This window comes from Panthera pardus, unplaced genomic scaffold (genome assembly GCF_024362965.1).
Source record: "Panthera pardus isolate Hobbes unplaced genomic scaffold, ASM2436296v1 HiC_scaffold_13, whole genome shotgun sequence".
Lineage (NCBI taxonomy): Eukaryota > Metazoa > Chordata > Mammalia > Carnivora > Felidae > Panthera > Panthera pardus.
This window is the reverse complement of record NW_026526688.1, coordinates 184,555,298-184,571,940: the sequence shown is the minus strand read 5'-3', so window position 1 is coordinate 184,571,940 and position 16,643 is coordinate 184,555,298. Positions and strand designations below refer to the sequence as shown.

At 40.8% G+C, this 16,643-nt stretch overlaps 1 long non-coding RNA gene across 1 annotated transcript; it reads right to left on the bottom strand.

The window, feature by feature from the left end:
• Positions 1-4,401: 4,401 nt before the first annotated feature.
• LOC109269591 (uncharacterized) lies at positions 4,402-14,713 on the bottom strand. The gene is made up of 4 exons (XR_008421822.1): positions 14,620-14,713; positions 10,652-10,751; positions 6,356-6,573; positions 4,402-5,106 (listed from the first exon to the last, which is right to left on the bottom strand). It is a non-coding gene; the product is annotated as an uncharacterized LOC109269591 (long non-coding RNA).
• Between the last annotated feature and the right edge of the window lie 1,930 nt (positions 14,714-16,643).

Here is a 16,643-nt window from a genome sequence, read left to right as displayed (position 1 = left end):
ATAGAGCACCATTAAATGGTTTTTCATTGGGTTTACACCCTTTCTTGGGTGTTCCCCTATCAGATTGCTTTTCGGAAACGTTCATCGGCTGGTATGTGGACGCTGGGTCACATCGGGTAGCCAGGGAAACCAGGTAAAGGGGCCGTTGCTGCCACCGATCTGGACTTTCAGAAAACCTAGCAGCAGCAGTAAAGGTGGAGAGGAGGAGAAAGTCTAAGTGAATATGTAAGAGTCAGTCTTAAGACTAGAATGTGGAGGGCGGGGGGAGGGAAGAGTAGCATTTGAGAGTCACTCTGTGGAGGTTTTGAACTCCTGAGAGATTAAGTACTGTGTTTTTATTCATCTCTGTGCCAGCCCAGCCACTGGTCCAAAATATATCTTCAGTTTGTTAGTGGTTGAATCAAATTTCCTAGGTTTCTATTAGAAAGTGAGGTTCTAGGTACTTTGCACCGTACTCCTGGAATACCCTTCACTTTCAAGTATATAAAGCTGTTATGAGAAATAATTTACAGCTCTCAGAAGGGCCTCCTGTTTTTGTTCGTCCGCCCATTTAGCGGCTTCTTACTGGATTAATGGCCTGATGCATGAATCATAGTGACTGCCTGTGCAGAATTAAGTGCTAACAGGAGGTTTTGGGAGAACCAGCTCTGATGCTGCCTGGGCAAAGGTCAGACGGGGCTGAAGCCCCCAGCCCCTCCAACCAGCCTGCCCCCCCACCCCGGGGTCTCTCACAGGTGTCTGTAGCATACATATTTTACTCATTCAGTACAAAGGCCCCTGTTCTTGTCTCTCTAACTACAAATCCCTAAAGAAATTCCTACAGCACTGCCAGTTGAAGCCTTTTTAAATCATTTTGTGACTGAGTGAGCAAGCAAAGCACCGTAGGCCCAAGTCTGGACACAACTGAATAGCAGACTGGCTTCCTGAAGCCAGAGTGGCTCCAATGGGCTTTGACAGACAGGCTTTTAGACCTTAGACCAAGAATAGAAAAACAAAAACACAAGCAACCAACCAACCAAACAAACAAACAAACAAAACATAAAAAGTAGGGCTAAAAGCTATGCAGAAGAGCAGAGGTAGCAACAGCATGGAGTCATTCAAGAGGGAGAGGTGACCTGGGGCCAGATTGCCCAGAGAAAACCTTGCAGAAGTGCCTGGGTGGCTCAGTCAGTTGAGAGTCCAACTTTGGCTCAGGTCACAATCTTGCGGTTTGTGGGTTGGAGCCCCATGTCGGGCTCTTGCTGACAGCTCAGAGCCTGGAGCCTGCTTCGGATTCTGTGTCTCCCTCTCTCTCTGCCCTTCCCCTGCTCACGCTCTCTCTCTCTCTCTCTCAAAAATAAATAAATATTAAAAAAGGGAAAGAAAGAAAAGAAAGCCTTGCAGAGATGGCTTGGATTAGGTCTCTAAATAAAGAAATTAACCAGAGTCTTGGGGAGGTGTTCTTGGCAATTTGTGCTGGATGATTCATTCATGGGCCATGCATGGCATAATGCTTAACATCCCCAACTTTTGCTCCCTGAGTACCAGTAGGTCCAAAATGCTCCCTGACATGCACAGGTTTTCAAATACCCCCTGCAGGAGTGGACTTTCCTCAGTGTGGACCACTGATGGGTAGCAAAGGGATGTGTGAGGGTGATTGAAATGGAGGAGATTCAGATGGGGAGGAGGGGCACATGAGACTCATTCTGGGACCCTTGGTAGAGCAGAGTGTTTGTGGTAGACGATGCAGTAGGAAAACAACATTTAAAATGGGCTAAAAATGAAGTTTATCGTTAAATACTATTCACAACGTGTTCGAGCGGCCCCAAAAGATCATTTTAAACACTCACATCAGGTCCAGTTAAGAAGTCAAAGGCATGTAGTAGATGGAAGTGAATTCTAAACTGGGACCTAATTGAATCCCAGCCTCACCACTTACTAGCTATTTCCTTGGGCAAGTTACTCCTGTTAACTCGCCCTGCTTTATCATCTCCAAAATGAAGATCCTACTTTCTCAAAGAATTAACGGGATGTCTTCATGTTGGAGGAGGTCATCAAGAGGACGTGACCTGGTTCACCCACGGGCACAGGTGGACACAGCCGATCTGAGGCACCTCGCTCCCTCCCCTCTATATATTCGGCCCACTGTTGCCACAGCTGGAGCCACTTGAAGGAAGCAACCTGGAGAGAGTAAGGTGTTGTTGAGCCAGCCTGGACTCTACATAAGAGTAAGACCTCTAGGGACGCCTGGGTGGCTCAGTCGGTTGAGCGTCCAACTTTGGCTCAGGTCATGATCTCACAGTTTGTGAGTTCGAGCCTTGCGTTGGGCTCTGTGCTGACAGCTCAGAGCCTGGGTCCTGTTTCACATTCTGTGTCTCCCTCTCTCTTCCCCTTCCCCACTCATGCTCTGCCTCTCTCCCTCTCTCTCTGTCAAAGATAAATAAACATTAAAAAATTTTTTTTAAAAAAGAGTAAGGCTTCCATATAAACTCCCAAATTCTGGCAAGCAGATGCAGAGATCAACTCATCTTACTGCTGCCCAAGACAAGTTTTGTAGGGTAAGTTGCTTTGTTTATTAAAACTGCCAGCTAGCGATCAGGAACAGCCTGCCTCTTTCTTCATTCTCCTCTCAACCTTTGCAAATGGAGGCCCGTTTTTGAATTTTATCTGGGGAACACCTGAGGCTGCAAACCAGCGACTAAGTGTTCTGATACTAAATCTATCATCAAATCTGCTTGCCTGATACCAGTGTATCAAACTTTTCATTTGTAAGCAAGTCCTCTAACTGTTGATTGTGTGTCGTTCAAAGATAACTGGAAATTTTTTCCTCTTTTTTGTTCAGGTATTATTTACACTGATTTTAAGTGTCCGGTTTGATGAAGGTTTGTAATTTTGGACAATCATTTAACTGCCACCACGGTCGAGAAAGTAGAACAGCAGCGCCTGGGTGGCTCAGTCAGTTAAGTGTCCGACTCTTCACCTCAGCTCAGGTCTTGATCTCAGCGTGATGAGTTCAAACCCTGCATTGGGTCCTGCGCTGAGTGTGAAGCCTACTTAAAAAAAAAAGGAAAAAAAGAAAAGAATATTCTCCACCCTAAAAAATGTCTTCAGACCCTTTGTATTCACTTATCTCCCTTACCCTGGCCCCAGGCAACCATTGATCTGCTTCTTATCATTATAGTTTTGCATATTATAGGATTTCATTTAAATAGATTCATACAGTTTGGAGTCTTTGTCTTTGACTTCATTTAGTTTAATATTTTTGAGATGTATCCATGTTGTTGTCTGTATTAATATTTTCTCTTTTTTTATTGCTGCATAGTTTTCCATGCTACAGATGTACCACTCTGTTTCTCCATTCATAGTTATGGACCATTGACTTGTTTCCAGTTGGGGGCTGTTATGAATAACGTTGCCACAACTGTTCATATACATGTTTTGTTTGGACATATGTTTTCATTTCTTTTGGGTAAATAGTCAGAAGTAGAATTTTTTTTTAATGTTTATTTATTTTTGAGAGCGAAAGAGAGAGAGAGAGACAGAGAGGAAGCATCGGGGAGGGACAGAGAGAGAGGGAGACAGGGGGCCCAAAGCAGGCTCTGTGCTGACTGCAGAGAGCCCTATGTGGGTCTCTTACTCACAAACCATGAGATCATGACCTAAGCTGAAGTCAGAAGTTCAACCAGCTGAGCCACCCAGGCACCCCCCCAAGAATTTCTGCTCGTAAGGATGGTTGTATGGTAATGAATCTTTAACTTTATAAGGTGATGCCATACTGTTGGCCAAAGTGACTGTAGTCCCACCAACAGTGTATGAGTTCCAATTGCATCATATCCTTAACAACACTTGGTAGCATAAGTCTTTTTTTTTTTTAGTCTTTTTTTAATTTTATCTATCCTGATATATATAGTGGTATCTCATTGTGATCTTAATTGGCTTTTCTCTGGTGACCAAATTGTACATCTTATCATGTGTTTATGAACATTCTTAAGCAAAGTATTTATCAAATTAAATTCTAAAATTCAGTTATGGGAAGCATCATTTTCAAACAGGGAGACTTGAAGTTTACCCTTTATTAATAAGCACAGGGGGCTCTGAACCCATTCAACAATGAGCCCTCAGCTAGTATACAATATTAACATTGAAATCCTGTCATTGCGTTTTGAAATATCTCACCTTGTAAGATGAATCATTTGCTAAAGCACCTATTTTTAATTGGATAAATTTATGTTCTGAACAGGAATGAAATGAAATTCAGGAGACCTATCATTATGCAAAATCATAAATAAAGACAACTTCTTTGATGAGGTTTTTCTTATGAAATATTTGTTGAAGAAAGGTCCTCCGTGAAGGCAAAAAAAAAAAAAAAGGCAGCATTTGTGAAACTATTTGGGCTGAAATATTTACACATGGCAACATGCAGAAACTTAAAATCATGAGTATCCTTGTATTCATTTGCTGGGCTACCATAACAAAATAGCAGACAGGGCAGCTTAAACAACAGACACTTATTTTCTCCCAAGTTCTGGAAGCTAGAAGTCTAAGATCAAGGTGCCGACGAGTTTAGTTTCTTCTGAGACCTCTCTCCTTGGCTGCCTTCTGGCTGTGTCCTCACATGGTCTCTTCTCTGTGTGTGCACATTCCTGGGGTCTCTCAGTGAGTCTTACTTCCTCTTCTTATAAGAACACCAATCAGATTGGATTAAAGCCCACCCTAATGGCCTCACCTTCATTTAATCACCCTTTAAAGACCCTATCTCATCCAGTCACATTCGGAGGTACTATGAGTTAGGGCTTCCACGTACGAATTTTAGCGTGATGTAATTCAGCCCATAACACTCTTCCTTTAGCAGACAAGTTTCTGACATCCTTTTTCCTCCCACATAACACAGAAGGAAACTTGGCCGCTAGCATCCAGAGCGGGGTATTCAGTGGACCAGAAAGTAAACGCCCTCTGCCCAGCAATCTGCAGTCACCCTTGTGTTGTGTGCTTTTCTGCGTGTCATTGTTGACCTGCCAGGCTCCAAAGTCCACGTATTCAGACCAATAATAACTAACTAACCCTTTCACATTGGCACACTTCAACAAAATAGTCTTGTTTCTTCTTTTGTAAAGTAGCGAATGCTCACTGAAAAAAAAAAAAAAAAGATCAAATATTGGTGAAGTATAAGAAAAGAAAGTATGTAATAAGAAGATAAGGATCACCTCTGAAAACATAGCCAGCGGTATCCAGTTACCACATTAGTTACATGCTCATCAGAATATTTTGTTTAGCAAATGCTTGTATGCTTTTTAATATAAAAAATAGAAATCACAACATATATACTTTTTCAGCTTTGTTTTTCCTACTTAATATATTATAGACAGTTTTCCCTTTCAGTAAATAGATGCCTTAAGACATATTAAAATTCAGGCTGGCCAACCCAGCCTCCCTTCAGAGCCAGGCTTTCCTTAGACTCATTGCAGTGAAGTGGAAATTTCAGGGCCCAAAGGGGCAAAGCCAGTCAATATGAAGCGAAGTCTAGGCATTAGCCCGTATGCGTCCAACCACCTGCCTGAAGGTGAGATGTGTAGATTGCCAAGGGTTGCTGGGCCCCGAGTCAGGGAGGCTCTCTTGTGATCTGGGAGCAGACAGCAAGCAAGCTCTGGTATCCTGCAGGCTTGTGGGGACTGCCTTTCCTAGGTGGGAGCTGCCCTCACCTCTTTTACTGACCTTCCTCCGGGCTGAAATTGTGAACCACAGAGAAACTGTGAACCACAGTTCTCTTCTCATTTAGGACACGGAGGGGCATCTTTCTTCCCCCAGCGCTCAGATAGACACATAAAAAGCAACTCACCCTCACCCCAACACAGAGAAACGGTCAAAAAAGAATTTGCAAACATCACGCATTCTCCTCCTTTGCTTCAAATACACAGTCCGTCTTCTGGGAATTGGGCCCAGAGGTGCATAAGAAAGATGTTTGCCCTAGGCTGTTCATCCCCACCAGACAGGAAAAAAACTACAGGAAAAAAAAAGCCCAGCAACACAATATCCTCTTAAAGAGGTACTAAGTGTTGCACTGACTGATAGAAATTATGCCATAACTGATTTCCTATTGGTAGATATTTTACTTTATTTCCAAATTTACTAAATGACACTTCAGGGAATATCTTAGACACATATTTTGCACTCTTGCCTTAATATATTTCATTAGAATACATTCTTAGAAGTGAAATTTATGGGTCGAAGGATATGCACATTTAAAGTTATGACAACTATTTCTGATCTGCTCTCTGCAAATGTTATAGCAGTTTATATCATTTCCGTTATTTTAGGTATATACCTTGGAATGAAATTGAGGGTGATTTGGTAAACCTATGTTTAACTTTTAGAGTACCTGTCAGATGATTTTCCAGAACAGCTTTGCCATTTTATATCCCATCAGCAGTGTAGGAAGGCTCCAATTTTTCCAGATCCTCATGAAGGCTTGTTATTATCCCATCTTTTGCTAGCTCTGTGAGTAGGTGTGATGTGCTATCTCATTGTGGTTTGGATTTTCATTTCCCTGATGACAAATGATGTGCTCATGTGCTTATTGGCCATTTGTATATTTTCCTTAAAAAGAAAAAATAAATTCAGACCCTGTGCCCATTTCTCAAATGGGTAATTTGTCTTTTTAATGTAGAGGAATAAGAGTTCCTTATATATTCTGAATACTAATTCCTTATCAAATATATGACTTGAAAAAAATTCTTCCATTCCACGTGTTGTCTTTTCCCTTTCTTAATAGTGTCCTGTGAAGCACAAACGTTTTAAATTTTTGTGAAACTCAATGAATCTATTTTTTCTTTGGTTGCTATGCTTCAGGCCTCACATCTAAGAAAACACTGTCCAATCCAAGGACAAGAGAGAACATTTATTCTAGGAGTTTTATAGTTTATACACTTACATTTAGGTCTTTGGTTCATCTTGAGTTGTTTTTTGTATATGGTAGGAGGTAGGGGACCAACTCCATCCTTCGCCTGTAGATATCTGGTTGTTTCAGCACTATTCGCCGAAAAGACTAATCTTTAACCCACTGAATTGTTCTTGGCATCCTTGTCAAAAATTAATTGACCCTAGGTTGATTTTTTCTTAATTCTCAATTCTGTTCTATTGATCTATATTCTGCTCTATGCCAGTACCACACAGTCTTATTTACAATAGTTTTGTAGTAATTTTTGAAATCAGAAAGAGTAAGTCCTTCAAGTTTGCTCTTTTTGGTTTTTAGGATTGTTCTGTATATACTGGAGCCCTTGCATTTCCAGATGTATTTTCTACCATTAATTTATAAAGTTCTTTCTATGTTAATAGTACCCCTTTATTAAACATATTATTTTTCTTATATATATTTTTTTCCACTCAGTAATTTTAACATTTAATTAATCTATTAATCTTTCACTCACTGTTTTGGGATTTGGCTATAGCTAACTTTTTGGTATGTCAGTCTTCTGCTGTACCTAATGTAGGCTAGTCCTTTAATCTCCCCATCCTTGATCACTGTGAAACTCAGACTCTACCTGAGTCATAATCTTGTTACCTTCTTCTTATGTAAATAGTCCAAAAGATTAAAAATGGCCAAAAACTATTTGCCACGCCTCCCATCAATAGATGAGGTGTATGTGCCCTCCTCTTCAATTTAGGTGCGCTCTGTAACTGTTTTCATCAATAAAATATGGCAAAAGCTTACTCTGTGCCTGGGTTTAAGCCTTAACAGACTAGAAGCATTCACCTCTCGGTCCTTAGAACATTCTTTCGAGCCCTAAGTTGCTATGTAAGAAGTCTGACCACCCTGAGACCACCATGCATGCTTTGTGTGGGAACCCCTGACAGCTGGGGGTCCCAGCCTTCCAGTCATCTTCCAAGAAACCAGACAAGTGAGTAAAGCCTTTCAAAGCGGTCACCCACAAGCTAAAGCCACCAGGTGAGCCTAGTTGACCATCATGATATAGAAGAATCACCCAAATAAGCTCACTTGGATTCATAACCCACAAATTCATGAGATATAATTAAATGGTCATTGTTTTGAGTTTGGCAGTAATTTGTTACCCAGCAGTTTGTTACAGATCAATAACCAGCAATGAGCCTGGGCTAACCACCACCCATGTACTGGTAAAATAGATGGAGAGAAAGAAGATGCATATAATCCTTTAAAGAAAACATTTTCCCTTTTGAAAAGAGGAGAAAGAGTAATGGTTGCAAATCAAATATGGAAGCTCTGTCAAGCCCTTGTATCCCTTGCAGATTCTGGATGAGAGAGGAAGACTGGCCGGGAGGTGGACAGGCAAAAAAAGGCGAGGCTTTGAGGAAGTCTAATGGAGGTGGTGGCTTACTCCCTTACTTTGGTTAATCTCCCCTGAAAACTCCTCCCACCTATGTCATCTAGGAAGAAGATTCTTTTTAATCCCCTTATTTCGAGGATGGAAGAGATACTAGGAAGAGTAGACTGGGGCTAAGTTCTAAAGTGCACCTGGCTTGCCTCCGATGCAGAATCGACTTTAAAACTGCTTTGGCTATTGGTAGAAATATAAAAGTGTAGCTACTATGGAAAATAGTATGGCAGTTCCTCAAAAACTAAAGCATGGAATTGATCTATGATGTGGCAGTTCTACTTCTGGGGATATGTACAAAGGAACCAAAAGCAGGGTCTCAGAGAGGTGCGTGTATACCCACGTTCATAGCAACATCCTTCACAACAGGCAAAAGTGGAAGCAACCCAGGCGTCCACTGATGGATGAGCGGATAAACAAAATGTGTTATAAACACACGATGGGGCATTATTCAGCCTTAAAAAGGAAGGAAATTCTGACAAATGCTTCAACATGGATGAGTCTTAAGGCATTATGCTAAGCGAAATCAGCCAGTCACAAAAAGACAAAATACTACTTAATTCCATTTATAGGAGGTACCTGGAGTATCAAATTAATAGAAACAGAGAGTGAAACGGTAGTGGCTAGGGGCGAGGGTGAGGAGTATATCGAAAATCGCATGAAGAAGTTCTGGAGATGGGTGATGCAACAGTGGGTAATATGTTTAACACTACCGAACTGAGCACTTCAAAGTGGTTAAAATGGCTAATTTTATGTTATGTGTATTTTCCCACAATTAAAAAAAAATAAAGAAAACTCCAGATTTTTTTCTGGGTGGAAGCTGGGGGCTCTGGATTTTGGGAAAATGGCTGCTAGGCTGTGAATGCTAAATCCTCAGCGATTCCAAAGATCAATTGTCTTCATTGGGTAAAGGACTTCAAAGGCACTTGTTATTTATAGAACTTCATTTGGGAATTGTATTTTTTTCAGCTCCCAAGATTTAAAGAACAGACACTATTAGGAAGTTTTCTTGTAATTTAAAGATGATCTGTATAGATGTTTATATTATAAAAAGGTATTCGTGTTACAGTACTAATTTGTAGTAGCTAATATTTATTGAGTGTTTACTATGTGCCAGGCCCTTGGCCAGGCTACGTCAGTTAGGATGGTTAGGTTACGCTGTGACTACAAACAATCCCCAAATAAGCATAATTTTGTTTTAAATAAATTAAAGTTTACTTCTCACTCATGTGACACAGGTGGGCTTGGGGACTGTGTTCCCACATATCATCCTCTTTATCCTAAGAGCCAGACTGATAAAGCTGACAATATCAGGAACACTGCCAGGGCCCTATCAATAGAAAAAACAGAAGCGTATATTCAGCGTTAAACCAAACTGAAAATTGCCCGAACTGAAAAATTTGAGGACACAATCCCTAAGATTGTCTTCACTTCTGACACCAACTGCAAGTTCAGAAGTTTCCCCCAAATACTTTCAGATTCAGTAATTCACTAGAAGGATTCTAAGAACTAGCCGAAAGCTTTTGCGCTTACAGTTACACAGCTAAAGGAAGAGACACGTAGGGCAGAATCTGGGAAGTTTCCAGACACAAAACTATGCAGTCCTCAGGATTCATTACTCTCCCAGCATCAATCCCTGATGCTACTCACAGAATATTGCTGACCAAGGCAGCTCACCTGAGCTTCTGCATCTAGAGTTTTTATTGAGGTTAGAGAGGCATGATTAATGGCAGGATTTAATGATTGATTGAATGATTGACTGACAACACGTGACCCAAGGTCCCCACCCTAAATCACATGGTTGGTCTTCCTGGTGTGGCCAACCGCCACCCTCACCAAAGACATTCCTATCAAGTATGACGTTGAGTACCTCGTGGAAGCTGAGGGCAAAGGCCAGTCCTTTCTTTGGGCAAGGCCAAATTCTTTTTTTTTTTTTAATTTATTTTTTTAATTTACATCCAAGTTAGCTAACACACAGTGCCACAATGATTTCAGGAGAGCAAGGCCAAATTCTTTACTACACACCCTATGTCAAAACACACACTGGCCTTTAAAGCTTCCACTCAGAAGGAACACATGGCACTTCTTCTCACATTTTTTTGGCTAAGTCAAGTCGCAAGGCCAAGTTTAACTTCAAAGGGGGTGGGGAGGTACATTCTTCCCGTAGATGATTAGATATAGGTGACTAGAGATCCAGTCTACCATGTAAGTATTTTTTGTGTGTATTATTCACTTAATTCTCTCAACAATTCCTACTACTATCTCCATTTTTCAAATAAAGAAACTGAGCCATAGGGAGTATCTATGATAACTGAGTATCTTACCTCTCTACTAAGTGTCAGGCCTCAAGTCATGCGGCCGGTGAGGCCAGGGCTAGAAATGCCTGGTTTTAAGCCCAGGTACTCCAGCTCCATAGCTCATGCTCTGTAAGACAATAAGAAAAAAATTGTATTGCTTCCTCACGTTTCTTCTTCTCTGCATTCAAATACTATTTGATGAATACTCCTGCTGTGCCAGGCACTGGTCTGTGATGTGCTGGAAATACAATGGTGAATGTGACATTAGGCACTTGCCCCAATGAAGCTGAGGTTTGTCTTACTTTCTTCCTGGACAAAGGATGAAATACAGGGCCTGGAATAATCAGGTCCCATTTGCCACACGCACAGTCACCATTATGACCATCGTATCACACTTATTCTCCCCAACTGGGATAGAATCTTGCCTACCCGCCTCTTGAGACTTTGGAGGGGCAAAGAAAGAGGTAAAGGAAAAATTAAAATTTGGGTGAATGAAATGAAATAAGAGTGTAAAAAGCACAATAGGATAACTCTTTGCCACTTCCCCTTACCTCAGAATAGTCAACAGGTACAGTATAGGCACTGCCCCATCTGATGGCAATTACAAACTGTATTCCCACCTGGACTGGTGCCTTCTGGCTCAGTATCAGCCGTATCCTTACCCTTCATCCTCCAAAGTGCATACCTTTTCCTGGAACTACTGAGGAAAGAATATGTTTTCACGTACTGAGTTTGCTGAGAAGACAAAATGTTGGCAGCTATCCTGTCACCACTGGAGATCAGCCTGTCTGAGAATGGAGCCACAACAGAGGAAAGCAGGCAAGATACAAGACATGCAAACCAGTCCTTTAACATTTGAGCTCCTGGATCCAGCCATGCCTGAGGTCAGTATGTCCTAGACTTTTCAGTTACGTGAACCAATCAATTCTCTTTTTTTATTTTGTTTTTAATTTAAATCCAAGTTATTTAATATACAGTGTAATAATGATTTCAGGAATAGAATTTAGTGATTCCTCACTTGCATATAACACCCAGTGCTCATCCCAACAATTGCCCTTCTTAATGCCCCTTGCCCATTTAGCCCATCCCCCCACCCAACAGCCCTCCAGCCACCCTCAGTTTGTCTTTTGTATTTAAGAGTCTCTTACAATCAAGTCTCTCTTTAGGGCCAAGAAGTTAAGTTGAATCTCTGATATTGCAACCAAAGAGTCTCAATACACCCATATATTTTCCCCCTTTTAAAGTTCCAGTGCCACAAAAGCCATCATACATCCTCCAGAGGAAGGGAGAAAGGTTTGTATTCAAGAAATGAAAAGAAACCTGAGGAAGGCAAATGAGGCTCACAGAGCATGATACCAGTTTCCTAGGAACCACCTGCTGAAATTGTCACTGCTTCTACCCATACAGCCTGCAATTTTTAGCAAAGTATGAAGAGCAACAGAAGGAGGAATTGACCACCAGGAGCTTGGAGGGATACCAGCACACTGAGTATCTTCTCTCTACTAAAAAGATTTAGTGCTAGAAAGCTGAAGTGAAGCCTCATATCCTTAAAATTCATTACAGCCATAAAAAGCACCGCCATATTTTCATGAGCTATTAAAACAAACAGTTAAAAATAAAGCCCATTTGGTATCCAATATCCTTCACACGATCGTATTTTTTCATGTATTTGTGAAGCAACAAACGTTGGCTAACTGCAATACATCTCCTTGTAACTGATTCCAATTTCCACATTCTCTTTTGCATCCTAAAATAATAAGCTACAATTTCTCTAGCCATACAATTTATAAATTACATAGACTTCCATCACCGCATGAAATGCGTTCTCTTTGTTTCTCCTCTTCACCTTTCTCAACTGATCTTTCATTTTAACAATTCTTGATGAAATCCCCACAACATGGAGTGACGTGAGAATGAGCATCAGAACAGTATAAAGGGAGGGGAGCCTGGGTGGCTCAGTTGGTTAAACATCTGACATCGGCTCAAGTCATGATCTCAAGGTCCGTGAATTTGAGCCCCGCATCAGGCTCTGTGCTGACAGCTCAGAGCCTGGAGCCTGCTTCGGTTTCTGCCCCTCCTTCTCTCTCTCCCCCTCCCCTGCTTGCGGTCGATATCCTTTTCTCTCTCAAAAATAAATAAACATTAAAAAACAGGAAAGAAAATGCTAAATACACTTCATTTCAGACATCTTTGCTGCTAGAGAATGAGTGTATGACATAGGGCCTGAAGGAAAATCTACTGGAAATTTGAGGGAAAGGATTAAAAAATAAAATTCACAAAAATAATAAATAAACAAACAAAATTCACACACACACACACACACACACACACTCACACACACACACACACACGGAGAAGGATGCTCTTTCTCCCTACTTCTTGTTTGTGGATGAGATCTTGTAATGATGTGATACCTGGAGCTGCAGCAGCCTTCTTGAGAGTGAGGGTATAACCTGAAGTTGAATACTCTAAAGTACTCTGAAGATGGTGAGAAGGAAGAGTGGTTTTTAGTGACATCTTTGAACCTCTCATTTAACTAACCCTGGGACCCCGCTACCTTAGGATTTAGCACAGTGCCTGATACATACAGAGCACTTCACAAACATCTGTTGAATGAATAAATGAATGGTTTTAACTTTTCACAATTTGTCTTCAGAGGAGATAAAAGAAATGTCTACCCAAACTAAATCTTCATCCACCCATAACTCAGCAATTCCACTCCCAGGTATATATCCAAAAGAAATGTGTTAGTTGTCTACAATAGACAGGAAAAGCATTCATAACACCTTCAAACTGGAAACAACTCAACTGTCCGTCAGCAGGAGAATGGATAAGTCAGTGTTGGAATATTCTTGCTTTGGGATACTATAAAACAATACAAAAGAATAAACTATTAATACAATAGCATGGATGAATCTCACAGACATAATATTGAGCAAAAGACACTGTACCCGCAAGAATACTTACTATATGATTCCACTAAATAAAGTTCAAGGGGCGCCTGGGTGGCTCAGTCACTTAAGCATCGGAGTCTTGATTTCAGCTCAGGTCTTAATCTCACGGTTTGTGAGATCAAACCCTGAGTCAGGCTCTGCAATGACAGTGCAGAGTCTGCTTGGGATTCTCTCTCCCTATCTTTCTTTGCTCCCCCTCTGCTTGCACACGATTTCTCTCCCTCCCTCTCTCGATTAAATAAATAAATTTTTTAAAATGTGCTTAAAAAATAAAAATAAAGTTCAAGAATAGGAAAATTAATCCAAGGTGATAGAAGTCAGTGGTTACCTCTGGGAAGTGGGGATGGTTATTGAGGGGTACAGGGCATAAGAGAATCACCTACGGTGACAGAAATGTTCTTCTATATCTTGATCTGAATTGTGATTACATGGGTTTATGCACATGTAAAAAAATCATCAAACTATACATTTAACAGCTGTGTAACTTCCTGTATATGTTATACCTCAATTTTTCTTTAAAAAAAAAATTTATAACGTTTATTTTTGAGAGAGAGAGAGACAGAACGTGAGAGGGAGAGGGCAGAGAGAGAGGGAGACACAGAATCAGAAGGAGGCTTCAGGTTCTGAGCTGTCAGCACAGAGCCCGACGCGGGACTCTAGTTCATGAGCCGTGAGATCACGGCCTGAGCTGAAGTCGGACGCTTAACTGACTGAGCCACCCAGGCACCCCTACCTCAATTTTTCTTAAAGCAAAAAAAGTTTTGTTTTTCTTTTAAAGGAGGTAGAGGAAACAATTTTTACTCAGTATTTATTTAGGGAAGGTATTACTTTAAGTGCCTTACAAAATAAGCTTCATAGTAACAACCATCAAGTAGGCATTGCTATCTATATACTACAGATGCAGATATGAGAGTCAGAGAGATTAAGTTACTTTCCAAGGTCACACAGCTAATCAGTGGCAAAGCTGGTATTTGAATACAAATGTATCTGATCCTAAGACCCATGACGCTTTCTCTGTATTACTATAAAATGTACAGGTACCTGCATGGCCAAACTTTCCAAGGTCATGGAAAGAAGCATCACTGTGACCCACGAATACTCTTCCTGAAGGTGGATTTTTCTATAGAAGTTGCCTAGATGGGAACAGAAAAGGTTTTATGTACAAAGATAGTCATTGCAGAATTTATCATAGTGAAAAACCGAAAACAAGGCAATTATTCAACAGCGTATAATTAAGCAAATGATAATACATATACTCAATAGAATATTATACAGCCATTAGAAATTATGTTCAAGAAAGCTTCTGATGTAATGTTCAATGGGGTAAAACAGAATAGAAATTGAATTTACTTTAAGAATACGACCATGAAAAGCAAAAACTTTTTAACTTAGAAGGAAAAGCCTGAAAGTGTTTGCACGTAAAGAACATTAACAATGTCTGCCTCTGAAGAATGTGATTTGGCAAAGTGGTTGTAGGGGTTGGGGTTGGTGGGGGGTTAGGGAGAGGACAGGGACATTTTTTGCTTTATAATCTCTGTATTTGATTTTTCACAATGAATATGCATAATTTTATGATGACATTGTAACTCATTAAAAACAACTGGAAGGAAATTTGTAAAATATTAACAATAGTTGTCTTCGGATAACAGGATTTGAGAGATTTTTTTAATTCCTCCTTTCACTTTTCTAGAGTTGGTAAAATTCCTATGATGAGCATATGTTTCCTTGTATCTGCAAAAAAGAAATAAATTTATTTCAATGAGATGATGCATCTGAAAGCACGCTGTACTCTGTGAAGCAATTCAATTACAGGTGACTTTATAACTACCGTAAAACATATGAAATGCTGTCAATGCCATTGTAAGAGCAGAGGGCAGGCCCTCTATCCTGAGGCCTGAACACGCAGTTTCTCCACAGCTGCCACCTTCAGAAGGAGGAAGCAGGCTGGGCAAACCACGATCTGTCCACTCAGGACAATTGTAATGCTCAGTAGTTTTTCTGGCAAAACCACGGGCATTAGTTTAGAACATTTCTTGAGGCTGTGCTTCTCTGCCCAGGCTGCACATTAGAATCATTCAGAGGTGATTTTTAATTTTTTAAAAACGTCCTACCCCCAGGGATTGCAATTCAATCGCTTGGGGTGCAACCCAAATATGGATTTTTTTTTTTTTTTTTTGAGAGAGAGGGTAAGCAGGGAAGAGGCAGAGCGAGAGAGAGAGAAAATCCCAAGCGGGCTCTGTGCCATCTGTACAGAGCCTGATGCAGGGCTCAAACCCATGAACTGTGAGATCATGCATTACCTGAACTGAAACCAAGAGGCGCTTAACCGACTGAGCCACCCAGGTGCCCCTCAAGTACGGATATTTTTAAGATGTTTCCCAGTTAATCCTGATAAGCAGACTGGAGAGTGATGCCTTCTGGAAATACCGTGGATAAATTATCCCCCTGTAATGCAGGAAAGTGTTCTAAAACTCCTCTGGGAATGCCTCACTGTCCCACCAAAAAAAAACTGGAAAAAATTTGCTTTCTTCAAACCAACCTGAGCTTTATTTTTTTTTTGTTGTTTTTTTTTTTGTTTTTTTGGGGTTTTTTTTGTTTTTTTTGTTTTTTTTTTTAACATTTATTCATTTTTGAGAGTGAGAGAGACAGAGCATGAGCAGGGGAGGGTCAGAGAGAGAGGGAGACACAGAATCTGAAACAGGCTCCAGGCTCTGAGCTGTCAGCACAGAGTCTGACGCGGGGCTCGAACTCACGGACTGCGAGATCATGACCCGAGCCGAAGTCGTACGCTTAACCGACTGAGCCACCCAGGCGCCCCTGAGCTTTATTTTTTAAAAAGTAAGAATTTTAATCACCACTGCTACATTTACAGTTTATAAGGGGCACTCAAGGAGTTAATATCATTTGATGATCTCATTAAATTATGATAACTTGTGTAAACTGCTAACAGGTGTAAATGCCTGGACAATTCTGGGAGGTAAAAGAGGCAGAAACTATTATTTCCATGTTGCCCAGGAGGGAAGTGAGAGGGAAGAGTATAGAAGTTTCCCAAGATCTAATAACAG